General features: G+C 41.0%; 1 protein-coding gene and 1 long non-coding RNA gene across 40 annotated transcripts in view; one reads left to right on the top strand and one right to left on the bottom strand.

Annotated features, from left to right (window-relative positions):
* Positions 1 to 15796, bottom strand: part of LOC128334255 (uncharacterized) — a 35379-nt gene extending 19583 nt beyond the window's left edge. The window contains exons 1-4 of the long non-coding RNA XR_008311233.1: positions 15546 to 15796; positions 14907 to 15027; positions 12162 to 12228; positions 11358 to 11479 (exon numbers count right to left, since the gene is read on the bottom strand). This is a non-coding gene — a long non-coding RNA (uncharacterized LOC128334255). The remainder of the gene's footprint in view (positions 1 to 11357; positions 11480 to 12161; positions 12229 to 14906; positions 15028 to 15545) is intronic.
* The window catches only part of ZNF536 (zinc finger protein 536), a 658276-nt gene that overhangs the window by 103120 nt on the left and 528933 nt on the right, over positions 1 to 26223 (top strand). For 3 of the 39 annotated variants that reach the window (XM_053270784.1, XM_053270778.1, XM_053270771.1), the window contains exon 1: positions 18653 to 19167. The exons of 29 other annotated variants lie outside the window; for them this stretch is intronic. The gene's annotated coding sequence lies outside the window, so the exon portion shown is untranslated. Of the gene's footprint in view, positions 1 to 14971; positions 15073 to 15873; positions 15893 to 17070; positions 17232 to 18652; positions 19168 to 26223 lie in introns of those variants that run through there. 7 more of the 39 variants (XM_053270757.1, XM_053270754.1, XM_053270780.1 and 4 more) reach the window with 4 other exon arrangements.

Raw genomic sequence — 26223 nt, 5'->3', positions numbered from 1 at the left:
AATACAACAGTTGCATCATAATTAGGTCTAAGAAAAACCTTTCCTTTATGTCTCAGGAGGTTAACTGGTATAGAACTTACATTATTTTGAAATTTTCTTTCTTAGCCTTCCTTTTGAAAAACAAAAGTGCACAGGGAAGAACTTGCTACTTCTGCATCTGCTGAGATTTGGGATCAGATGGTATATTTCTTTAAAAACATTAATTAATTGAATGAAGCAGTTAAGACCCTGTATTTAAAAAGCTGTGCACAGTATTAAGCAGGGTGGGAGAAAAAATACTATGTGAATAACAACAAAGGAATTCCACAATTACCCTTGGAGACTGCATGTCTTAACAAATATTGCTGCTCAGAAGCAAAAATATTGGCTTCTGATTCCAAATGCTTCTGAAGAAATGTGGAATTAAAAAAATTCTACAGAGAAAATTTGGCAGGTGCTAGTATATGAAAAGCTCTAGGGCTCCCAAATTCTGCCTTTTAGTATCTAGTTGTGTGTAGATACCAAGAATTCAGGCAAGGCCAGATTAGAAGACACAGAGGCTATTCTCATCAGCAGAGTAGCCCGGACTAGGGCAGCCCAGCCCAGGTTAGGCTGCTCATGTGGAGCGCTGGAATGAAACAATGCTATATGAGGTATCAACATTGAATCTGTCACATTTAGTGGTTTATAGACACCAGGGTCTTGGAGGACTGTTCCAAAGTCCCTTGATAAGTGCATACATAGGTGGATGTGGATGTGTGCATATGCATAGGGATTCTTAAACTTGGGTCTCAGATGTTATTGGACTATTACATCATCACCAGCCACAATGGCCTTGCTATAGGATTAGTGCTTTAGCTGGAAGATATGTAAACACCCATCCCCCCCCCTCCCCCCCCACACACACACACTGATGATTGCCTAAGGACCATGTTGACTTTCAGGCAACTTATTCCTCTTTAAATCTGATGGTAACTTGCCCTCTTTCTCCATCTCTCACAACACTAGTACCAGGGGTCACCCCATGAAACTGAAGATCAGGATATTTAGGACGGACCAGAGGAAGTACCTTTTCACACAGCGCATAATTTATCTATGGAATTCTTTGCCATGGGATGTGGTGATGCCCACTAGCTTGGATGGCTTTAAAAGGGGCTTAGACAGATTCATGGTGGACAGGTCTGTCAGTGGCTACTAGTCTAGTGGCTGTGGGCCATCTCCAACCTCAGAGGCACGATGCCTCTGAATACCAGTTGCAGGGGAGCAACACGGGGCGTAACTATAATAGGGCAAGGGGAGACAGTTGTCTGGGGGCCCACTGCCTTGGGGGGTCCCCCAGAGGCGAGTCACATGACTGACTCTCCCAGCTGCACCCGCCCGGGCTTCCTTCAGTTGTATTCATCATCCGAAACTGATGTGTTAAGACCTGGAGCTACCAGAACAGCATGTCTTTCTCTAGTACCATTAAATGACTTCATCATCTACAATTTACAAAACCTTAAAAAAAAAAAATTTAGGATGATGTTCTATTGTGGCACATAGGTTATATATATAAAAATTTTACTATGCTTTTTGTTACCACTATTCAGCCTCATTTAAGATTTCTTTACTTCCTGAGCTAAGCTTCAGTGGGGGCGGGGGCATTTTAAAATCTTGTCTCTGGGCCCACTACAACCTTGCTACGCCCCAGCAGGAAAGAGGGCATGCACATACCTTGCCTGTGGGCTCCCCAGAGACATCTGGTGGGTCACCATGTGAAACAAAATGCTAGACTAGATGGCCCTTGTGCCTGATCCAGCAAGGCTGTTCTTATGTTCTTATGTCCAAATTACACATAACTTTAAGTCCCATCCTTAACAAACTGCCTTAGTACTGGAAGCAGATTGAAAGTATTCCCCCCCCACACTTTATAAATAAATAAATAAATAGCAGCTGTGTGGGCCCCAATGCAGCTCAGGGCTGCTGTGTGTGGGGAGTTTGGAATTAACACTTCCCCTACACCTTTTCCTGCTGAAAATCCTCCCACAAGGCAGCTGTTTCTTCCCAAATCAGCTATTTATTTCAAATAGCTGGTTTGGGGGCAGATATAGCAATAGCATTTACATTTACATTTAGCACTTACATTTATATACCGCTCTATAGCCGAAGCTCTCTAAGCGGTTTACAATGATTTTAGCATATTGCCCCCAACATTCTGGGTACTCATTTTACCGACCTCGGAAGGATGGAAGGCTGAGTCAACCTTGAGCCCCTGGTCAGGATCGAACTTGTAACCTTCTGGTTACAGGGCGGCAGTTTTACCACTGCGCCACCAGGGGCTCATATACTCCTGTGGGGTGTGTGGGGTGATTTTAGGCAGGAATATGGGCCAGGGGGTATTAATCCCCCTTTCCTTGTAACATTATCCTGAGCTGGATGAGGCTTCCGCACAGCTGCTCTTTATTTAAAAAGGGCCCTTCCACTCAACTTCTGCTGTTATACTAGTCTGTTAATTATTCATTTAACAGAAAATGTAGTTTGGCCCTTCCTAACATCTTTCAGGCTGTTTGTATGCAATACAGGTACTTTTTGTGTCCCCAAAAGATGCTATGTAAATAGTTTAGGGTACCAGCTTAGGATACCCAAGACAATACAAGTTGGTTACCCTCTAAACTTGGATTTTCCAGGTTGGAAATATGGAATTTGGTTGCTTGTAATGTTTGCCTTGAATATGAGGCAAGCATTACAGCCTGCCTCCCACCAAAGCTTGCCTTTTAATTCAAGCTGGAGAAGAAATAAAGTCCTCCCTTATAGCTTCTTCACCTCCCCCAATTTTCTTATCTCCAAACACTCTCTTTTTACATCCACTCACCTTCTTTCCTGTTCAGGTGGTAGCAGTAATAGGATATGGAGGAAGGTCTCTGTCTTCCTCTTCTGCTACCTGACATGCTGCTGGGAAAACTACATTTCTCAGTGCTCCTTATAACTTTACTGTAGTTATGTGCTGGAGGGAGAAGGACAGAATAATTTCCCTTCCTCCATCCGATTTCTGCCCCCATGGGATCAGAAAATAAATTGTGACTGGATAGGAGAAAGGTTTTGAGCAATGGAGGCAGGCAGGTGGATGAGTAGAGGGAAGAGTTTGGAAGTTCACAGAGACGTTGCAGGAGGGATCAGATCCAGTGACACTCCAATACCACAACTTGGTGTGCGATGAGGTCCAGATTTGTCTCTGAACAAACAGTTGTGTTCCATGTTTTGAGGGAAATCGTTTGGTTTTCTAGACCAAATTCTAAGCTTGACTGGGGTTCTTCACCCCATTGTTAACCATGAAAGGCTTTTAGACCCACAGCTATAAGGAGTTATCTGGCTGGTCTCTAAAACAATAATATAAACGCTTGGCATTTACATAATACTTTAGGGATGCTATGTGCTTTCCAAACACATCATTAAACTTTATACAACTCTGCAAAACAGGGTAGTATTAATTATCACTGTATCAGTGATTAATTATCACTGTATCAGAGAAGGGGCTGAGATGGAGTGGTAGTGACCTGCCTAAGGTACCAAAGTAAGTTCATGGTGAGATTTGAACTGGAGACTTTCTGGTTCTCAGCTCAGTGTTTTAGTGGCTATGCAACATTCGCTTTCATAGAATATTAGCTTGCTTTTCAAATTCAGTTCTGGCTAGCACCATATTCCTGAGAATCTCCATCACAGTGGAGAAAACACTATTTGAACCTCCAGAAACCTCCATTTTCTTTCTATGACATTTGAGCATGTTAGTTCTTTCTTTTTTTGCCGGTGCGATAATATCATCATTATCACAGACTCATGTTTCTAATTTCTTCTTCAGGCTCCTGCATTGTTAATGTTAACTTCTACTGAACCCAACTTTGTTTTCGATCAGAGAGGGGTAACATTCTAAACCTTTATCTAGCCTTGGCTGCTGTTATAGATCCTCCAAGAGAGACAGGTTTCCAGCTTGCAAAAAAAAACAGAGCAGCTCACAGTGAAAATGGTGGGAAGCTGAAGCCTTCTTTGAAATAACCTGCATAGTTTCACAGCCATGGATTGAAATATTTGTTTAAATCAGATGCAAAACAACATTGGCTTAAAGCCAAAGTTGACAATGTATAACTCTCATAAGTGTGTGTCCTCAGCTGGTAGGTCCATTATACAGAAAGGATCTCAATTAACTGAGAATGACATGGTTGGCAACATAAATAATCTAAGAACATAAGAACAGCCCTGCTGGATCAGGCCTAAGGCCTATCTGGTCCATCATCCTGTTTCACATAATGGCCCACCAGATGCCTCTGGGAAGCCCACAGGCAAGAGGTAAGGGCATGCCCTCTCTCTTGCTGTTGCTCGCAACTAGTATTGCTTAGTTCCCATTTTTTGTTTTTTGGTTGCATGTTACCATAATTGGAGGTGGGTAGCTAGATGGTTCCAACAAATTGTTAGCTATTTGACAGCTTGGTTAATGATCAGTGTTTCATCTAAGGCGTGTGCGTGTGTGCACGCTCACACGTTTTTTGATGTAATTAGAGAGAACACCGTTAGTGATGGTGGGAAATAATTCATTTCCGTGTATGAATTGTAGTGTTTCCACCAAGGAGCATGAAGTATTCCTACTCTGATTAGCCTGTGCACTTATGCAGTGATTAACAAGTAATGCACAAAACAAATCCTCCTATCTCATCAAACATTCCACAGATACTTGCAAAGAGAAACAGAAGGGGGAATGTGACCATAAGAGTAATGTGGCAGCCAAATAAAAGTTAGACATGCAGATGTGTACTCCTGAGAAAATAAAATGCATATGTGGGTATCATGTCCCATTAAAGATTTTGCACACATTTTCCTGTATGCAGGATTATAGTCTTATCTAAGTTGCTCACAAGTTGTTAGTTTTATTTCTTCTATGAAAATGGTGAAGACTGAAATGTATTTGGATTGTAAGCTCTGTGGAGCAGGGACCTGGCTCTTGCTTATGTTGCTCTGTGCTACATTATTCTGGATGAACCAGAACTCCACCTTTTTAGATCAGAGGCAAAAACTAGATAAAATAGCTCTTGGTTGATACTACATATTGAACTTACTCTAGAATTTCAACACTGTCAAATATGGCATTTGAGTACAGTCTGTCTCCTGGCTCAAGATGGACAGATTTTCTATCAGCTCCTGCCTCCTGTACACATTCTTCTTTTCTCACATGGTCTATACATTTGAGAGTCCTTTGCATCCTTCATCACTCCCATTTAATTCATGGTGAAGTGTTCTTGAGTACTACTTGCAAATGGGAAATGGTTGAAGATGCTTTCCTATATCTGTTCTTTTACAATATTATATGTTCTTGGATCTATAGATTTTCTTTTATTATAAGAAAACAGAATTGGCAGATAGTTTGAGCCCTCTTATTTGGTTTATGCTTTATATTTGGCTTGTGCTTTATTTGGCTTAACACCCCAATTCTAAACTTGTTGCTTGCAAGTAAGCCCCAGTGATTACTATAGTGATTACTGAACTAATAAAAATTTGCCACCATTTAAAGTATCATTAAATTGAGGATCATGGGGCATGTCACCTATAAATTATGTTGAAATTTCATGTGTGTATCTTGTTCTAGAAACAGACAATGGTCCGTGTATCACATTTGAAAGACTGATTTTTGACTGAGAAGATCAGTCTGTTCTAGCCAACTCACTTATCACATGAAGTTCTTTGTATACAGTAATAGTATAATCATCTAAAAACAAGGAATATATCCTTGACATTGATGGTGAGCATTAGAGAAGGGAAAAGTTTTGCAGCCCAATACTAACCATGTTTATTTCGAAGTGAGCCTTGTTGATTTCAAGGCTAGGTTGAATGTGAATCCCCAGACACTAGTTAATCATACATTGTTCAGCATTTTTGTGGTTTTAAATAAAATCTTGCAAAAATAATGTATTAAACTCTTTGACCATGATACCTAATACACTTCACAAAGAGAACTATTATAATATCTAGTGGACAGTTTCCAGACTAAGTCCCATTGAAATTAATGGGACTTGTTAGTCATGACTAACTTGTCTCATTGATTTATATCGCGCTTAATCTGCCATTAAGACTACTAACTTAGTCTGGATCCTGTCCACTGTGTTTAGTTTTTGTTATAAAAGACACTGTTTTTAAAAAAACTTGTAATATAACCATGCATGGTGTATTTAATCTATAGCTCTAGTGCTCTGTACTTTGTTTACATGCTTAAATTGTTTCACAATTAATTTTGGGTTAACTAGAGAGCACCTTGGTTTTATTTTTAAGTATTGTATATACTTGCAAGCTCTTAAACAGTTAATGCTCTGAGAAATGGACAAGACCATATAACCTTTCAATGAATGTCTGGAATAAACGGATGAGGTAATAATCGATAGGAATGTTTTCAATATCAGTCACCTCAGAATTGCAGAAATTAATCAGTTCAAAGTCACTTGTGTGACATTCTCCTAAGTAACCAGGACATCTCAAAGTGCCTCTCTGAATTCTTGAGAAAATCTGTATATATGCCATTGTAAACATTATCTCAGGATCCAAAGATACCCAATTCAAATTCTTAACTTTACATCAACACATCTTATTAGTTTGATCCTCCCATCTTTCAGATGTTACCAATTTTACTGTCGGGGTGATTTGAATTTAACACAAGGAAGGAACTCCAATAAACATCTGGTAAATGTGTCCAAAGATGGACTTAATGTATCAGTTATAGGAATAATAATTTTTAGGATAACATTTATCCATACATACTGTTTTCCTTTAAAAATCATTTGTAACTTTGGCATTTTTTGTGTTTTCATTACATTTTGTGTTTTCATTACACATACTACTTTTGTACTTGAATTAAGCTTATAGAGGAAAAGTAAAACTTTTGTGTTTGTGTTGTGTTTTGTGATTTTGTTCTGACAATCACACGGATTCTGGTTAAAATGTTAATCAGATTCAGCAAGCCCCATGGAGCTGATCGTGAAAACCCAGTATTTCAGTGCAATTCTGCTCAAACCACTCCAGTTAACCAGGATAGAGAACTAGGATCCTGATCCTTATTAATTCTTTAATCTGAATCCTTGTGATTGTGAGAATCATCCTCCAAGTATTGTTAGGACTTCAATTGGTTTAAGTAGATTAATTATGAGAGCTAATTTTAACTAGTGATGGCAAATTGTTATCAGTGGGTTTGTGAGTAAAGAGGACTCTTTATGCTTTGAAGCTTATTTGGATTCTGATGAACTAGTATAAATAGTGGAAAAAAGGAAAATGTTAAATATGTCCTTTCCTTCAAAAATGAGTGGTAGGTTTTGTTTATTAAATCATAAGCTCTCACACTTCCTTCAGTGTTTCAGAAAAGTGTCTCAGATTGGCATTATGGAGAATTGTAACTTTATTTAAAATCAGTTTAGTAATGCATTGGTTAGAATGCCAATGATTGATTAACTTAAAAACCTAGTTAACAGCCCTACGTTTCCCCCCACTTTAATAAGCTGTATTCTCAAGTGGTAGGTACAGAACTGTAGTGCTTATACATGGCGTTCTTAGATCAAATTCTTGCTATGGACTCATATATACTCAGTACGATGGACTATATAAGTAGTAACTAACATCTGTGGCTTTGAGTGTCTTTGTTTTGTCTGAGAAAAGCCTCTAACTATTGTTAAGACATGGTAGAAACTGAGTGCTTGAACAAGTGTCCTTATAACATACATTCTTAATGTAGGCAATTCTTTTTACTTGAAAGACTGAGACCAGAATCCATAGAATTGCAATTCACTCACTATTGCCAACAAGGCTTTTGATTCCCCCCCCCTTAACAATTATGCCCTGTGCTGCATGTCAAGCTGCTTTTGAAACTTGTGGGAGTTTCAGAAGGAGTTTGCAATGTGGCATAAGGGAACTTGCTCTTCAAAGAGGAGAATAAATTCTACTGGATACATACCCACCCACACCCTATTGGGTTTACCTATGTTGCTGCTATGTCACCGGAGCAGTGAGAAGAGAGTGCAAGCATCCTTTCATTGATGCACACTCACAGCTATTTCACCTAAAAAACGGGACAAAGAAACTTGTGTGGCAATGTAGGGAGTGGGATGGAGGCAAGGCTAGTAGCATGCTGCTGTATCATGCCAGATGTTGTTTGGGTTCCAGCGCTGCAGTTGTGAAGTTCCTAAGACTGCAAGCCTTTGTGCACACAGGATATTTCCAGATAGAGGTTTTTTTTGGGGGGGGGGTTGCAGGAGCTTCAGTCAACTACTGCAAATGATTGTCAGAGTCATTCTTTGGCATACACTCCTAAGAAGTTCTTGTGGTAGTCTTTCCTGCTTTTCTGACCAGATAGGAGTGGACGTTTCCGTTTGTGTTCCTTCCCTTTGCAGATTGTAGTGCCTCCCTGAGTCACTGCCGCTTAAGGTGCTTTCTGTGCATATGTGTAGAAAGCCAGAACATTGTTCTTAATTTGTTGTTGTTGTTGTTGTTGTTGTTGTTGCACAATAGCACTTTTCTGATATACGGAACTTCCTGAGATTTCCTTCCTACAATTCCATTTGCTCTTCCACTGCACTGGAGTTTTGGAGACAATCCCTCCCACAATATTTCTTTATCATCTTTCAATACATTATAGCTCATAAATAATACTTTTCTCCAGATATCCAGTATATATTGCAAAATCTGAAATCCCTGCTTCATTTTGGGTTTTTTCCTCCTAATGTCAAGGGGGAAGCTCAGAAGTGCGGTTGCACTGGTTTTACACTAGGCCAATACAATGCAAGAATAGTGAAGTTTTTATTTTTATTTTTAAAGTCATTTTTCTGGAAGTCTGCAAATTGGAGAAGCATTGTTACAACAGAGTGGTATAATGCTAAAACACTAAAATTGTCCCCTAGTCAATTTCACCTCAGCGGTAACATCTCTCAAGCAAGCCTGTCATTTCATCTGGGCTAGGAATTTCCTCAAGAGAGCAAACAAAAGTAGCAAATCTTTGGGGTGTGTTTCTGTTTCTCAAAATGGTTGCTTCTTAATCGTTTCTTCTGATTCCTGAAATCATTTCTTCTTATCGAACCTTTCCTTTTAAATGATTGCCTGCGATCTTATGCATGTTCTCCTGCACTGGGAGTAAGCCCCATTTAACTTCCAAATAAAAATGTTTTCTCCTGTTGAGAGCACAACTTCCTCCTTGTTTTGAGGCTTGACTTTTGGCCATTTAAATCTCCCTATGGTATCTTTCTGATCTCTTGGAGGAGGAAAGAAACAAATTGCAAACAGGAAGCCTATGTGGGAACCTGTGTCCCATGTGTCAATAACAATGATTTCCAAAATCATGCTGCGTGTGCTCACGAGGGGGAAGGTGGCGGGGGGTGGGGGTGGTACCAGTGAGATGGATGGTGGAAGAACAGGATAGCACTAGAATGACTAGTTGGATTTTTTTTTTTTAAAGCCAGTGAGATATAAGGAAAAACCACCACAAATACAGGAAACTGAAAGAGGAGTGTGCATGGCACAGAGGTGTGCTGGGAAGTGCCCAGGTGTAGAAGTGAGGGTGTGTGTGAAGGTAACCTCACTGGTGCAAGGATGCTTGTGGGTGCAAGTCATTTCATGAGTGTCACACCCTTCCTGAGGCAGCTTCTTTGGTTACCGCTCCACTTCTGGACTAGATTCAAGGCGCTGGTCTTGACCTTTAAAGCTCTACATGGCTTGGGGCTGGGGTACCTGTTGGACTGCATTCGCCCATATGAACCTGCCAAGGCCCTCATCTCATCATCTTAGGCCCTGCTCATGGCCTTGCCACTAACAGAAATCCTGTTGGGAGGGGCCGGAGACAGGGCCTTTTCAATTGTGGCCTATCAGCTTTGGAACATCCTCCCCAAAGAGCTTTACCATGCTTCCTCCCTCAGTGTTTTTAAAGAACAATTAAAAACACATCTTTTAAAAGAGGCTCTTTAATGTTTTATCTGCTGCTTATATCTGGTAGGTTCTTTAGTTTTTATAGTTCTCAGTTTTTAGCTTTTTAAATAACTCGATTTGAAACTTCTTTTAAAATGTAATTTTAAATGTCATTTTAGCCTGGTTTTTTAACTTGTTTAACTTAACTTTTAAATATTTTATTAGTCTTTTATTTCACATTGTATCTAGTTGATTAATGTTGTAAGCCACTTTGAGCAGAAATGTAGTGGAGGGGCGGGGTATTAATATTTTAAATAAACAAACAACCTCAGAGCCAACCCCGTCCTTTGTCACCACTCACACAATTAACCACATTTCTGTGGAATGCACTGCAGTAGTCCACATTCTGTTTCTTATTTCACAACATTTTGCCCTGCACATTCAATATACTAAAAAAGTTGATTGAAAAGGTACAGATTCTCTCATGGGTTGGATGATCATTTGTGGACAAACAATCTAGGAAAGGCTATATGTTATCTGGTCAAGCAGTTACATTGCCTGTGGGAATTAACAGTCAAGATGGAATAAATCACCATCTGGAAAGCCTCTTACTTGGGAGTAAATGCCATTAGATCAAGTGAGGCTTACTTCTGAGTAAACATGCATAGAATTGGGATGCCTGGTGTTTTACTTGGTTTGTGGAGCCATTTGAAACCCTTCACCTTAAAACAATTAAAAATATGTATGCATATGAACCTGAAAATTTCCAGATGTGAGGAATCAGTAAGGGGCAACACTTTTTGCTCTCTAATGATAGCTTTGGGAAGGCATCCTTTAAGCATGTTGTCTATCTGTGAGAACTACTTTTCCAAAGATCATCTTATGAACACAAAGTCTTATCTTGTAACATTAGACAAAGATTTCAGATATAGGTTTTCCATGTGTTATCTGCAGACAGAATGTCTTTCAAAAGTCATTGTGTGGGTACAAAATGTTACAGATCAGACCTGGTCCTATGAGCCCAAATTTCTGGGGTTCCATCATGAGTTTCAATTTAATAGCCAATGCTCCCATATGTCCGTACTAGTTTTCTAGTGAAGTGGTTTTCCTTTATCATTCCATCTGCTAATGTGCTATCCTTGGATCATGACAGGATCCTTCCTGCCTCAGCTGGCCTACTTTCTTTTGTCTTCCCATACACAGCAATCTGAAAAGCATTAAATTATTGCAAGCACAGAGATTTGCATGCACCTAAAGGCAGGGACTTAAATTTTATTAGTGAATAGCCTGTTTATTCTGAGGGACTTCTTTCTATTTAGCTCAGGTGAGCTGAGAATGGGTTTAGGGTAAATGAAAACAAGATATTCTCCAGGCAACCTAAGTGTCTCTGGAAGAGTTTGCATCAGTTTAATCTGGTTCAGTTTAACTCATATACACTTATCTTGAAAATAAGGGCTCTGTGTCTCCCCCCCCCCACATACTTTTGCCTGATAATAGCTGTTTCGCTGAGCAGAGTTGCTAAAGGTGAGGGGTAAGAGCTTTTTCTCTGTAAATACTTCCCTTCCTTGAGAACATCTGCTTTTCTGTCTTCTGCAGGCTGCCACTTTATAGAAGAGAATAGAAAGCAAGACAAATTATTAGTTTGGGACACACATCCAAGACTTGGGGAGATATTTTCTCTTTACAGATTTATGCATTTCAGCTGTATGTGTGCATGAGAGAGTGATAACGAAAACATTAATGGTTTGCCTAAAGATGTGCCTGCACCAGTGCATTTGCTAGGGAGGCTGTATATACTGGCTTCTTGCCAGTGGTAGCCCCCTATTATTACTAATTATTTGTTATATTTCTTTTCCACGTTTCTCCAAAGAGCTCAGAGTGGCATACTGAATTATTTCCCCATCTTATTCGCACAACAACCTTGTAAGTTAGGTTAAGCTGAAAGATAGTGACTGGCCCAAGGTCATCCAGTGGACTTCATGGCTGAGTAGAGCTTTGAATCTGGCTCTTGGTCATAAGAACATAAGGATCAGGCCCAAGGCCCATCTAGACCAGCATCCTGTTTCACAAAGTGGCCTATCCGATACCACTGGGAAGCCCACAGGCAGAAGCTGAGGGCATGCCCTCTCTCCTGCTGTTACTTCCCTGCAACTGGGGACATATGTCTGACACTTACCTTTGCCATTCTGAGCCAGATAGAGGTAGCTGATCCAAACCAATGCAATCACTATAAGAACTGTGCTGCTGCTAGAGTGATGTTAGTAGGGTGTCCTCCTATGACATACCTGTGGCTTCTCCAAGACATGTGGTCCTTCAAGGTCTATCTTTTTCTTTCTTCTAGTGGGAAGGTGCCTACACCAGGCAGATATTGCATATTAGAGTTAAGAAAATATTTGGTGCAGTTTTTCTCTAACATTTTACTCATTAGGGTCACAAAGATGTCAAACTTGTTTTGTTCCTCTTCCCCGTCCCTGCTGACAACACAATATTTATCATCCTTTGGGATTGTGACCAAAGGATAAAAAAGATAATGGAAGAAGACCCTTATGACTTATTAGCCAAAATAGTCAGAACATAGATTTTCTAAATGATAACTTTTATGTAAGGATCGTCAGAGACTCAGGTTCTGCTCTGCTGTAGGGGTTTTAATATTTGATCACAGTAGGCCTTCCAAGTCAAGAAGTTCCGTGTTTCAACTCCTTGAAGTTCACGGTTCAAGAGTTAAGTTTGAACTTACTCAAATGTAAGAGAGAATGAGACTGAAGGTTCAGACTGAAGGTGCTCATAACCATCACTCTTGCCACCAACAAGAAAAGGAACGTCATTGGCTTAGCTATACTTGCAACTTTATGGGCCAGAGCAAAAGACTGGAAATGAAGAAAAGTGATTGCCTCATTGATTTCCATCCCAACACTGACAACCAGCTTAGATGTTAGTGGTCTAAAACTGGGATAACTCAAGCTGCATTCTAGAAGAAAAAAACATGGACCCCCCATGGCAGTTGCCTGCATCATCCTAAGGAGGCCCAGCTCATATGGGAGAACCTTTTGATATCATTCAGTATGGGCCACAATTGAAGACAGTATGATAGGCTACATAGTTCATTTATCTGACTTAGTAAGCATTAGACCAGTCTTTATCATATGGCTTACCTTTTCATTTTTGCTTCATATGGAGCTTTTTGTGACACATCCAGAAATCAGTTATGAACTAACTGACATGGAAGATAGAGGGGTATGTGTGTAAAGTGTAGTAGTTTTATGAGGTGGTGAAGGAGACTATGAAGGGTTAAAAGGCAACATCTATTTCCCCATTATCTTGTTCTAAGAGTGCCTTTTTAAAAGTCCATATGGCGACTTCCTTTCGACCTGCTTTCCCATCCTCATCTCTTTGTCAGGGCTGTCACTTATAAAGAATCACTTGACTTACAATAACAAATTCAAAAGACGAGAGAATATAATCAGTTGATCCACGAAGAATTGAAATAAAGAACACCCCCACTGCTCCAGTTATCATTCCCATAGCGATAGTGATATTATTGATGTGATTGCTATGCTAATTTCTATAGAAAAAAATGTATTTTGGAATTTGTTCAAAGAGAATTTCAGATACATTAAACTGCAAAGTGCAGAGTGAATTCCTAAACTTTGGAGCATGGGCATTAAACCCCTCTTCACTTCCCAGTTCACTTAGTTGTGCAAACTGTTTGTAAACTTGTTGAAACAAAACTAGAAAAGTGGGCGGAGGGAGAGGAAGGCAGCTTCCTAATTTTTCAGTCATTTTGTAAAAATCCACTTCTTGGCAGTTGCATAAAAAGTCATGCATCCCTATGAGGAATAAAAAGAAGCTTAATGTAGTAACATGAAAAAAACTAAAAAGCCTTCTTCCTAAAATAGGATGGAGAGAAATGATAGAATCATTTAAGAGAGGTAATTAAACACACACACCCTTAGCCTCACTCTCTCATCTTCCTGGGAATTGTCAGAAATCTAAACTTTCTCCTCCACTACATGGACTTCTGCATTTATGCTGGAAGATTTCTGCTTGTGATGTTGTTTTGACTTTTTTTTTAATGGCGTAAACTGATTTAAAATGTATGCCAGTCATCTTCAGGGAACTCATTTCAGTTGAGATGAAACTAGTGTTACCTGAATCAATGTTTTAAGTGTCCCTGTGGCTCGGCATTTTGAATAATCAATCTGTCTCCATCTCTTCTTAATCATGCGCATCACAGTCTCTCTTTATTTGTCAGCCCTTTTGGATCCTTCCTTTCTCTCCCCCCTCCCCTTTCCTATTAACATGCCCCTAATGTCGTGAGCTAGCTTTTCCCTTTACAAGAAGCTGGTGTATTTTGATACTTTTTATGACTAAATCTCCTTTTTTCCCATAATTACCCCACAATCATTATATAATCCCACCACAAAGAGTCTATTGAGGCACTATGCTTTTGTCAACTATGGGACACAGAATCCATAATTGCATTATTCAGCTTCTCTCCCCCACCCCAATTTAACCCCCTCTTCTGCCCCCTTCTCCTCCTTATTAGCCAGAGTATCCCCCCCCCTTCTTTTGCTTGGCTACGCATTATTTCTTAAACCTTCCTCTGTGCATAAACCTTGTTAAAGTTGTTTTCCAAAAAGTTATCTGCTTGATGATAAAGTACTGGACAGGAAAGGGGGAAAATCTCTGATGAAAAATCTATATCAATATATTTCTTGATTATTCCAGACCCATAAGGCAGAGAACCTCCATGGCGTTTTTCTTTCTTTCTTTCGTTCTTTTTTCCCCCTGGAAGTTTAATTACCGTATGCTAATTTCCTTGCCTACTACGTGATTAATTAAAATCATATTTTCATAATCATTTGGCACTAGTATTGTCTTCGTACCATCATGATCTCCTCTCTCCTCCCCCCCTTCCCCTAAATAGTGTATGTAAATAAAGTCAGCCTTAATGGAAAGCATCAAAATGCAACGCTGAAGACCTTTCTGTGTTTGCATGCGTGCGATTGGCAACATAACTGCTTATTTACATTAAATACGCCACAAGGTTACAGTGCAGATCAACGTCACTTTATCGTTGATTACTTCTCTTAAGCGCTGGAGCTTCTTGGACTGATGCTGCGCGATCCTGCCGGCCACCACGGTTTCCCCCTGGAGTTTTTCAAAGAATCAGACTTGAAATAGTTTCCAGAGCAGGTAAGAAGCGATGCTTAAATACTGCCCCCCTCCCTCCCTCCCTCCTCGCCCGCTCGCTCTCCCCCCCCCCCCAACGAGGAGAGATCTTCGGATGTGTTTAGGGGAAATGACAGGCAAGGGAAGAGAGAGAGAGGGTTGATCTATGCTTGGATCCGAAGCGGGGGCGTTGTGGGGAGGGGGGCGTCTTGGAGGCATCGCTGGGGTTTCGATAAGTGTGTTTACACGGGCTCAAGGTCATGCCCCAAAACTGCTCGGTGTTAAATGCTTTCCCCCCAACCTCTGAGTTGCTTAGACAGAAGGCGCGAGAGGGGGGAAAAAATGGACGATCGCAGCCCATTCTTTGTAGATTATTATATCAAGGGTTCAGCATTTGGCTCATCAAAGCTAAATGCCGCAAGACCCATCTAGTTGCTGTGAATTATGCCAAGACGACAATGGAGTGCCTTTTTAATGGTACAATGCATTTCACCTACCAGATAGGGGGAGTCCAAGCTGAGAGCTGAGCATGTCTTGCGAGGTTGCCTGATCGCGATCAAGGCAAGGAGGGGGGGGGGATCTCTCGCCAAAAAGCGGCAGATGCAAATTGCCCCCTCCCTCCTCGTCCTCGGGCTGGCTGGCCAAGATTTCGGAGAGCCGGCCCGAGTGGCCGATCGAGAGAGTTCCCCTTGGCCACTTTTCTCTCCCCCCTTCTCAGCCCGAGCAAATGATCAAGTCAATCATGTGGGGTTATGCTTCATTATTCATTGAACACAATCTTTTACAACGCTTCGTTTACGTGCAGGAGTTTCTCCTCCGCTTTGCTTTAAAACAAACTGGGAAGGTAAGGCAAAGACAAAAGGGAGCCCAGTTTATTTTATTTTTATTTTCTTGCCGCGGGGGCGGGGGGGGGGGCTGTAATCAGAAGAGGAGGAGGGGGGAGGATAGGAGTTGTGTGGGTTTAAAAAAGAAAAAAAAATTAAAAGCAGGGGCGCGCACCCCGGAGGTTGCCAAAGTCAGTTTGGAGTGGGGCTTTTGTGTCCCCTTTCTGCATCATCGCAACGGGGCCTGCGTGATTAAAAAATACAGTATAATTAAATATCCATAGCAGTGACGTTTGCAAGCAAAGGCTGTCAGGGGAAAAAAGAATGAAAGGAGCAAAGGAGCCATTGCATGGCGCTATAGAACTTAGCCTGGAGGAGCGAGCGAGAGAGCCAGCCGGCGCTTTGGCTCGCTCTCTTTTTAAATCCGTTACTTGGCCGGGCCGGGGCGCGGGCGGGGTGGGGGGAGTGGACAAGAAGAAAGGCAAGACTTCACCCGGCTTCCAATAACGGAGATGGAGGGTTTCGATCCACTCCGAATGCTCCTGTCCGAAGCAATACTCCCAAGTTGCTCAGAAACTCCCCCCCCCATTAATTTTTTTTTTTAAAGATTGGTGCACCGCAAACTTTGCAAAAGTGACTCTCCCCCCCCCCCCCCACATCGTGCAAGTGTAGTATAGGTTCGCCTCCCCTTCGCCTGTGCTTCCTCCAGTGGCAAGCCACGGCGTGTCAGTTTGGAGAGAGTGAGATCTAGGGATATTTAAAAATTAAAAATAATACTACTGCTAATAATAAAGAAATAGCGCCCTCGCCCCATGCTTTGCCTTGCGCCCAGCCCACGGATTGCGATCAAAGTTTGCCTGCCATTGTGGCTCGCATGTGTCAAAACTTCGGCGAGGGTCTCTCTCGCCTTTTGAAGAGAGAGCCCTGCCATTTTGTGCTCTGTCTAATCGACCTCTTGTTACGAATAAGCGCGACCGTGCTTAATGCTTTGGAGGTAGCGTTGTGGCATTCATGCCGGAGGAGACAGAGCGCGGGGCTGGGGGGGGGGGTGCGTTTTGCACTTGCATTTCAGAGCGGTTTATAAGCGGGTTTTTTTTTTTTTAAGCAAAACCTACAAGGGGTGCTGGAGGCAAGGGATGGGGGGTAGGATGAGAGGGAGGAGTATGCATGAGATCCCCCCCACCCCACCCCCGGCGCAGGAAGCAGGCACCTGCCAGGCAGAGATCGAGGGCATTTTGGAGACACGACCTCAAGTAACAGGTTAAAAAGGAAACTTACGTGGAGAGGCAGAGGAAAGAGGGGGCCCTGATTCCTGCAAGTGAATTGTGTTGAATGCCGCGCTGTCTTGCTTTCTGCAGGGTGGGTGGCAGAGTTTTATTTAAGGGGGGGGGGCGGTGTGGGAACGTGGTTGTGATTGAAGTCGCTGCACTAGTCTCTCTCTTTTTTTTCTTGGGGGGTGGGTGGGTGGCCTTTGCCTTGATCTTTGCTTTTTGCCTCTCCTTCCGGGAATTCTTACTCTGCAGAACTGAAAACCTTCATAGCTCTCTCTCTCTCTGTTTTTTTTTTTTTTTTTTTAAAGCAATCTAGATTTTCAGCAACCCTGAAAAGTTATTTAGGAAAAACAAGAGAGAGAATGCTTTGATGCTGAAGTAGGAAAAATCCCAGCTCTTAACGCGCCCATCTGTTGCAGTGTTGGCCAATATTGAATAATATATCGAGAGGTAGGAAGTGAGGGAGCGAGGGGAGAAAGAAACCCGGGCGCTGGGAAAGTTTAAAAAAGCAAACAGTGTCAATTTCTGTGCCTTAAAGCACTGGAGTAGGGGATACCATTGGATACATAATTTAAAACAGCTCAAGGTTGCCTTTTAACGAACCAGCAAAACCCTGTGAATGATCAGTGGCTCGAAGAACCGGATGCATTAGAGTTCCATTTCAGTGTTGGGAGTTTGTTTTTAAATATTGTGCCGGTGTTTGTTTATTTGGTAGACAGCAGCGATCTCTAATCTGGGGGCTGTGGGGAAGGAGCCTGGGAATTAGCAAAACACAAAAAACCGACCGAGGGGGTCGTGGGGCTGGAGCCTCTCTCGGGAGGTGCGCATGGGTGCCATTGTCCAAGGGGTTTTTGTTGAGAGGATCTTGTTATGTCTATCATAGTGTCTAGGCGGAGGCGCGAGTTGTCAGAGCCCCTCCATGCTCACTTTTGGCCCTGATGCGAAGTTTGCCGGCCTGAGCTGTGCTTTGCTCTTGGAAACACCTGGCCAGACACAGAGACGAGGCGCAGCGAAGAGTCTGCGGGAGGAAGGAGCCGATCTGGGGGCGCGGGAGGGAGAAAAGACCGCTTGGACAAACAGGCATGTGTCTCTGCACGGCAGGCTAACACCCGGGGTCCACTTTTAAAGCTCGGTCTCTCTGCCCCCCCCCCCCTTCATCTCTTCTGTGCAGTTTAAAATAATTCCAACAGGGGCCGTCTTTGCTGAGCTGATCTCCTTTGCTTGATACGGATAGCACTGGTGCCTTCCTCTCTGTGTGTGTGAAAGGGAGAGGCGGTGGGGGGGGGAGCTTATTTTAAGTGTCATAATTAAGTTTAGGAGCCTTGTTTGGTCTCATTCAGGGCTGAAAATAAGGAAGGCTGGCTGCATTTAGCTCTTTCTTTTTTTCCTGCTTTAAATTCTTCCGAAAGGGGTTGGCTGCACGCCTTTGCACAATCAAGCTTGGAGGAGACTGTTTTCTTTCCTAGTTTAATATTAGCAGCTATATTTTTGCCCGATTAGCAGCTATATTTTTGCCCGTTTCCACCGGATTTGATTATTTCTGTGGAAAATATTTCCCCCCCCCCCTCCGCGCTTTCGATCACTCAAATCTTTGTTCATTGTTCACTGACTTTGGAAGAAGGCTCCTTAAGTGTGCAAAAACGCAGGGGGAGAGAGCCCTCTCTCATCTCTGCTCCTCCTGGCTGGTTTGATGTTGAAATAGTAAACCTGAATGAGAGGGTGGATGGGGGATGGTGGCAGTGGTGGTGGACATTTACAGCTTTAATTAACTTCAAGATGCTTCAACAAGGACCAAGGCGTACTGGTGACGTTGCTTCATAAATCTGTCCTGTCCAGGGTGTTGGATAGGAGAGTATCACCATCTTATTGAATATTCACTACCTATCGGGGAGCAGATTTGCATAATTTGGATTTTTGTTCAATGAAAGAAACTTATTTGCAAACCAAACCAAAACCTTCAGAAGTCCCCCCAACCCAGCTGCTTCAGTCTTCATGATTATTCAGGGTTCAAACGTAACTGAAAAGTAAGTGACCTGCAAAAGTACATCAATAGGTTGTGCAAATAAGAGGCAAAGGGCTTTGGAATGAATCTACAATTCACTATGGGGGTTTCTCTCTCTGCTTGCTTCTCAGTAGCAAAAACCTTATTTGTAGGTAGTCTCAAATGTTGTAGATTCTCTGTTTGCTTTCTTAACTTTTTCTCTCCCTTATGCTTCTTATGCAAGGTGAGATTTCCCTTACAATAACTTTGTATACCTTCCGAAATACTGGTGGTGTGTTGCTGTGTATGTGTGCAGGGAGGATAATGCTAACAAATTTGTAATTTAGGGGAACTGGTGCTATTTATAGTAGTTGCTGCTGATGCAGAGTCTGAAGAGTGCTGCTTTGAATCCTTGTCTTTTTCAAACAGCTCATAAAGAGCTCGTTTACTCAAAAGTCTGTGTGTCTTGCATGTCTGTGAAGAATGTGGTCATCTGTATGATTTTATATATGAAATCAGGCAAGAAACTGAGTAGCACAGCACTTAATCAACAATGTAGAGGGCTGATTTCTAATTGAACGTCTTCTTCTTTCACCTCACCCTCTTACAGTAGTCAAGAGTGAAGATCACTGGAGTAATGAGAAATGTCTGAAATTTTGATGTACGTTGTGAATAGCTGACAGCTATTCCTCCCTAACACAGTGAATGGTTTTGAATTCCATCCAGTTCTCCAAATGGGGCTGTTTACAAGTACTACTTTAAAAATGTGCTTAGATAGATGTATATATTCTGCCCAAATGATAATTTTAAACCAGGGTGTTTAAAAGCAGGGTTTGCCTTCTCAAAGGGTGCCTCTGTGGGGTAGTGTGACGCAATTGATTTAGGGGATCAAAAGTGTGAAAGTGGGCAAGTGTTGTGCTGTTGCGTGTCCCTCCATGCTGAAGGCTGCTTTAGTTATGATGTCATTTTGATAGTGCCGAGTGAATGTCTCCAGATTCTACCATTAAACGCTTGGCCGATCTGCCTGATAATGATAGCATTGACATGTCTGCTCTTTGACAATTGCAAGCCTAATGTGCCCTGTGAATTAACTTCTTCTTTCCCCTAAGAAGAGAATGAGCTCTCCAGCTTTAAGAGTCACAAATGCAACAGCACTTTTGTTGGCAGATGTTGAACCTTCTCATGGTCCTTAACAAGATTTCTGTCCCTGAATATCACTTCTGTTAAATCAAACAAAAATAGGGTTTGCAGATCTGAACATCCTGGGTTCATGTTAGGTTTCAGGTTGATTTAAGGGTGCCTGGTGTAACTGCCAATTAGGCCCTGTTTTCTTTAGAAATCTCCATTTTCAGTTTGGACAGCATAAGATGAGGTTTGATTTGTTACAGGATCAGCTTCTGAGAAATGCATCTCCTAAGTCTTTGCTTTCTTTTTCTGCTCCTTTCTTATGTTCTTTAATCACTGTACAATGTGTTCTCTGTAATGTTCCCCCCCCCTCATATACAACATTCATAAGAAATGCCTTAAGATAATTAGAAATGCATATCTGCTGTAATTTGACACATCCCTTTAAACTTAGTTTGTCCATAAGATTGTTGTTTCAAAGGCAATTAGTTGTAATATGTTATCTGTTTTATGCTAGCATTTCCCCCGCTACATGGAGCATTTACAGATACATGTTTCTTTTTCAGGTGTTACTTCAGGTTTATCTACAAGTCTAAAACAATAAACACTCATTGTTTTAAACTAAGTTTAATAATTTAAATATTCTTTTTATTTGCTGTTCAAATGGTGGTGTTATGTGGAACTGAACGCTTTCTGCACATGGAACAGGTTTAAGTTAGGCTTTCCCAAAATTGTATTAGTGCCCCCAAATTATCTTCTCCCAGAGGCAACATTTTAAGAAACTAAAGTCGCTATTTGTGAACATTGAATTTGTAGAGTAAATCTGCAGAAAAGCTTTAGAAAAATTATAGTGACATATCCATTGTTATGATGAAGGTCTTCTCTTTCAGGATGCTTAACTTCTCTTGAGATCTCCACTACTCAGCAGCCTCTTGTCCAGAGTTGTCTTCACTAGAGATCTAGTGAAAAGCTGTTGCATTTGTATCCAAGCTAGGTACCATAATGTAATCAGTTCATTAAAGGATAGTGGATAGTGAGAAGTGTACAAGTTGCAGCATCAGTAACATGACTTTAGCTCACAGCAGTGCTGAGATCAGAAATTGCCGGATCTTCAGGAAAGAAAGCTGACACTTCACTTGTTTACATACCGTGGAAGCCTAAGGTGACCAGGGGCATTTGCATTAGAACAGACCTATAAAATCCATCAGTGTATTTACATGGACTGTACTTCTTCTTAAACAAGCACAAGTTTTCCTCAAGTGAAGCATAAGACTATCGTTCTCCTCCCGCTTTCCACTCACTCCCCATCACCCTTCTCTGAATGTTGTCTTTTGCTTAAAATGTACTTTGAATTGCACACAGGTGTCTTTGGAGTGCTTCTAATAGAAAAGCACTGAGTTGAATTTATATGAACTTTATGGGGGGGGGGTAAGGAAACTCAAATTATTTTCCCAGTTTAAATAAGGAATGTTCTTTTTTTTTTTTAAGCATCTTCTAATTTGACATTATGTGTTAGGTCTAAGAGATTCTTCCTGGTTTCTGAACAGAGCTATCTGGAATTAAGACTAAAAACAGACTAATATTGTGAATGGTATTTTATAGAAAGTCTCCAGTTATGCCTTCAAGATTCTGCTTTATGTGATCACTTTTAGGTTATGTGAAAGAAATTTGTTATGAAGACAGAGGAAAATAGAACATAACTTTCTACCACTTTCTGGTGGTAGATATTTAAAAAAACTGTGTACCATGTTTTGTTCTAATAAAGTCCATTTAGAAATATATATGTAAACTTGCAGAACAAGAGAAAAAGGCTCGTATAGTCTGAAAGAAAGCATTTATGTAAAAGTGCATAACTTGGCGGGGGGGGGCAGTTAAAGTTGTGAGCTCTCCAGTCCTATAGTTCTATGTAAGATCTAGTTGCCACGTCAGGATTAAATGTTTGGGGGCTGGAAAAGAAAAAAATAAACTTTCAAAGAGTAAAATGCACATTTGAGAATCAGACCTTGGTCTCAAGATTGTTTATGATCTGATGGACATTTGATGGTCACTGTGGAGTAAATGGATATCTATTGTCTGTTTCTTCATGTTTGAGTGGGGAAAATATCTCACCAGAACATTGCTAGAATAATAAGAATTGGTAGAGTTAACCACTGAATATGAAGTATCTTTTTTACTTCTGCCAGTCATCAAAGTTAAAGCTGATAACAGGAAATGTGCTAATGCTCTATCATTTCCTTACTATACACTATAGTTTAGTGACTAAATAGAGAACTGCTTATAGAGGATTTCCCACCTGATGATTCTGGTATCCAAAACTGTAGAATTTGATGTTCAACATGTTGGTTTGCTGAATAACCAGAAACACTACAAGGAACAGATTTCTAGAAAGGCTAAGTGTGATTCTTCTTGTGAGTTGTGTTTATCCTCCAGTCCCCGTTCCTTATGGGGCAGAGTTTTTAAATGTGTTTACATTTGCTGAATTTTATATCTTTAAAAGTTCTCTAGACAAAATTGCTTTTTAAAAGGATGGGTTTGTTAGGTCAAACTAGACTACATACAAGACAAACCGTTTTGTCATAATATTATTACGGTCTAGACACAAATCAAAAAAATGATGCAAAAACAGCCCCAGCAGTGTCAGAATCTGACCCCTTGTATTGCACTGTGCATAGCAGCGTTCATGATCGTCTGTCAGAGTCTTGCAACCGAAGGGAGAATAACATGTTGGTTTTTTTCCTTTCACAAAAGAGGCTAACATTGTAAAATCCACATCATCACCCATTGTGCTAGGACTTTGTGACAGAAAAGGCTATCAAGGCTTCAGTGGCAAACATTAATAACGCTTAACATTAGCATGGTTGCTGTTCTGTAACTTCAGAGCCATGTAGATGTACAAAGAAAATATGCTTTTGAAAGTCATTTCTAATATTTGTTGCTCAGTTGCATGGTTGCGACCTGTGAGAAAATCAGGTTACTGAAATAAGTTGTAACCTGTCTCTCCAAGCACTTAAAAAGTGTATGACCAAATAGTGTTTAGAAAGTGCCTGAAATAATATGTCTAAAAATGGAAGGTGTTCAAGATCAAAGACTGCTTTGAAAAAGCAGAACACACCCCCTCCCCCATTTTTAAAACTGCAAAAATTCATAATGTTGTTAAAGTCTGGAATTTATTCCTGGAAATTCAGAATTTCCCCTCCCAGATTTTGTCCAAAAGACACGGCACAGCTGTTCTTAAATTTGCTGCACCTGAATTCATTCATGTGTGTTCTATATTTAAGTATTGTGGCTAGGATCCAAAGAACCACTTTAGATGCACCCAAGGGCTTGGGCATCCCCAGTGGGATTTGTGACTTTCCCCCTCTGAACAGCAGGTTCATAAATTTGTATCACAGATTGCTGCAAAGACTCCCTTCAGTTTCAGATATGGTTTGCCACGTGATATGATGATGGGACCAGTATTTGAGTGGTATACATTCAAAGCCCTCTTGGGTACACAAGACTAATTGCATGGTTCTCTGGACCCAGGCCTTCATTAATGAATGTTTTTTTAATTAAATGTATTGTATTTAGTTTGCAAAGTTTCTATCATGTTGACTACACAAATTGGGAGGAAATAAAAGAACAGACTGATTCTTTTTTGGTCGTTCGTGAGAGCAACAGAAGCACTTGCAATTCACTGAGCCCTTTTTTGGCAAAAAGAGCTCAATGGAGCTGAGAAGTTTATATCAACAGAAAAATGGTCCAGTCATGTTATCTCCTCTGGGCATAATCCAGCTAAAGTTAAGCACTTTTTATTTCAATTTATTTAAGTGGGGATGAATTAAGTAGATCCTTAGCTTTCCCTTAAATTAATTTGACATAAAAAGAACTAAGTTGGGCAGGATTGTGCCCTCCGGCGCTTTCCTGTACCCATTTCAAAGCCATTCAGTTTTATAGCCTTGAGATGTATCTTGTCCTTGGACATGATCCATAAAGTATGTCAGTGTGTATGATGAAGCTGGTCCTGTGATGAAACAGTCACTTGAGTGTTTTATTTGTTCGGCTCATCATTTGTTCAGCATGCTATAAACAGAATTTTTAAACCTCCTCATGTGTTGATTGACAAGCTGAGAACTATGGTCAGGCATGATTTTACTATGCAGAATTTTGTGGCAGAAGCTTATAACTGTTGCAAGTTACCTCGAGTTATAGGAGGGATAGGTTGGAAATGTTTTAATAAAATATCAGCACATAATTCTAAATTTCGTCTTTTATTAACTAGCAAAATTCTAATCCTCCTGGTTGCAAAGATATGAAAACTTGCAGGCATGTCTGCAAGAGAAGTGGAGCTTCAACCCTGAATGATATGTTCCTCCTTTATGACAAGCAGTCATCCTTGTCACCAACAACTTAACCACACATTTCCTACTGCGATGCAACAAAAATGTAAATAAAAAAGTCCAAATTCTACAAAAGCTCAGATAGAGATTTCAGAATAAAGCATGCAAATGAAGAACATATATAACAACTATTCAGACTTGCTTGTATTGTATAGTATTGTAATTCTGAGAACAGAGTTCTGAATTGAGCAAACTTGGTGTAGAATTGGAGCTTTTTTATGGCAGGCTTTAATGTTTTTCACTATATTTTTAAAATGCTGTACTGTAGCTTCTCCTATAAAATACATGCCATTTTTAATTGTCAAATGAATGCTTTTTGAACCTAAATGTAATGCATTCTTTTAGTTCCAAAATCACCATAGTGTACACATTTTGTCTTTTTAAAGCTGCTAAACCATATTCAAAATGTGTGCAATTTATTTTTAAAAAAGGTGTATAATTTGTATTAATTTGAATAGTGTAACTTACTAGCATTTTAGTTTTTTGGTGCTAAATCTCTGTGTTTTTGCAAAATTTATTGAACTGTATCCAAAGGTTCGCTTGCTCAGACGAAATATGTTTCTTCTAGAGAAAGGAAGGGAATGTTTGGATATAACTGATTGTTTGCACAGAACATTATAAATATCATAAGAACATAAGAAGACCCCAGCTGCATCAGGCCCAAGAATTATCCATCATCCTGTTTCACACCGTTGCCAACAAGATGCCTTTGAGAAGTCTACAGGCAAGAGGTGACTCTTTTGCTGTTGCTCCCCTGCAACTGATATTTAGAAGCATCTTGCCTGAGGCTGGAGGTGGCCTATAGCCACCAGACTAGTAGCCACTGATAAACCTGTTCTCCATGAGTTTGTCTAAGCTCCTTTTAAATCTATCCAGGCTAGTGGTCATAACCACATCCTGTGGCAGAGAATGCGTTGTGTGAAAAAGTACTTCCACCTTTTGTTGATCCTGAATTTCTTAGCATGAAATTACCCCTGCTTCTAGTGATCTGAGAGAGGGAGAAAAATTTCTCTTCGTCCACTCTCTGTACTCCATGAATAATTGTACAGTCATCTCCCCCAACCATGGTTTCAAGTATCCATGAATGGGAAATTGGGATACAAGCCAAGTATCCACGGTTGGCGAGGTATTTTAGTGATTTGGGGGGCATTTTAGTGATTTGGGGGGGTTCAGAGGTTCAATCTGCTCATTCCTTTTGGTGACCCTAGCTGAAGCCTGGTGACTTGGTGGTTTAAAGTGCATTTGAGTAGGGATCTGCACGAACCTGTTTGGAGGCCCTTTGTCCGGCCAGTTTGAAGAAACGGGGCATACCTTTAAGGGCGGTGAAGGGTGCCCTTACCCCTCGCACCATGTTTCCCCCGCCGGCGCTCCATTTTAAAAGTGTCTGGGGCGGCAATGTACTTCCCTGCCGCCCCGTGTCCTCTTTGGCCAGAAGTAACAGGAAGTACCTGGCACGCGTGTGCTCGTTGTGCTCACGCACTCGTTGTGCTCATGCTCTCGTCGTGTGTGTGTGAACAAGTGCGCTGTGCGTGTGCATGCGCCTGGTGTGCGCATGTGTGCTGGGAACTTCCTTTACTTCTGGCCGAAGAAGACAT

The sequence above is a fragment of the Hemicordylus capensis genome, chromosome 9 (assembly GCF_027244095.1).
Source record: "Hemicordylus capensis ecotype Gifberg chromosome 9, rHemCap1.1.pri, whole genome shotgun sequence".
NCBI classification, from domain to species: domain Eukaryota; kingdom Metazoa; phylum Chordata; class Lepidosauria; order Squamata; family Cordylidae; genus Hemicordylus; species Hemicordylus capensis.
Note: the sequence above shows the minus strand (reverse complement) of the source record. Positions and strands in the feature narration are given on the sequence as shown.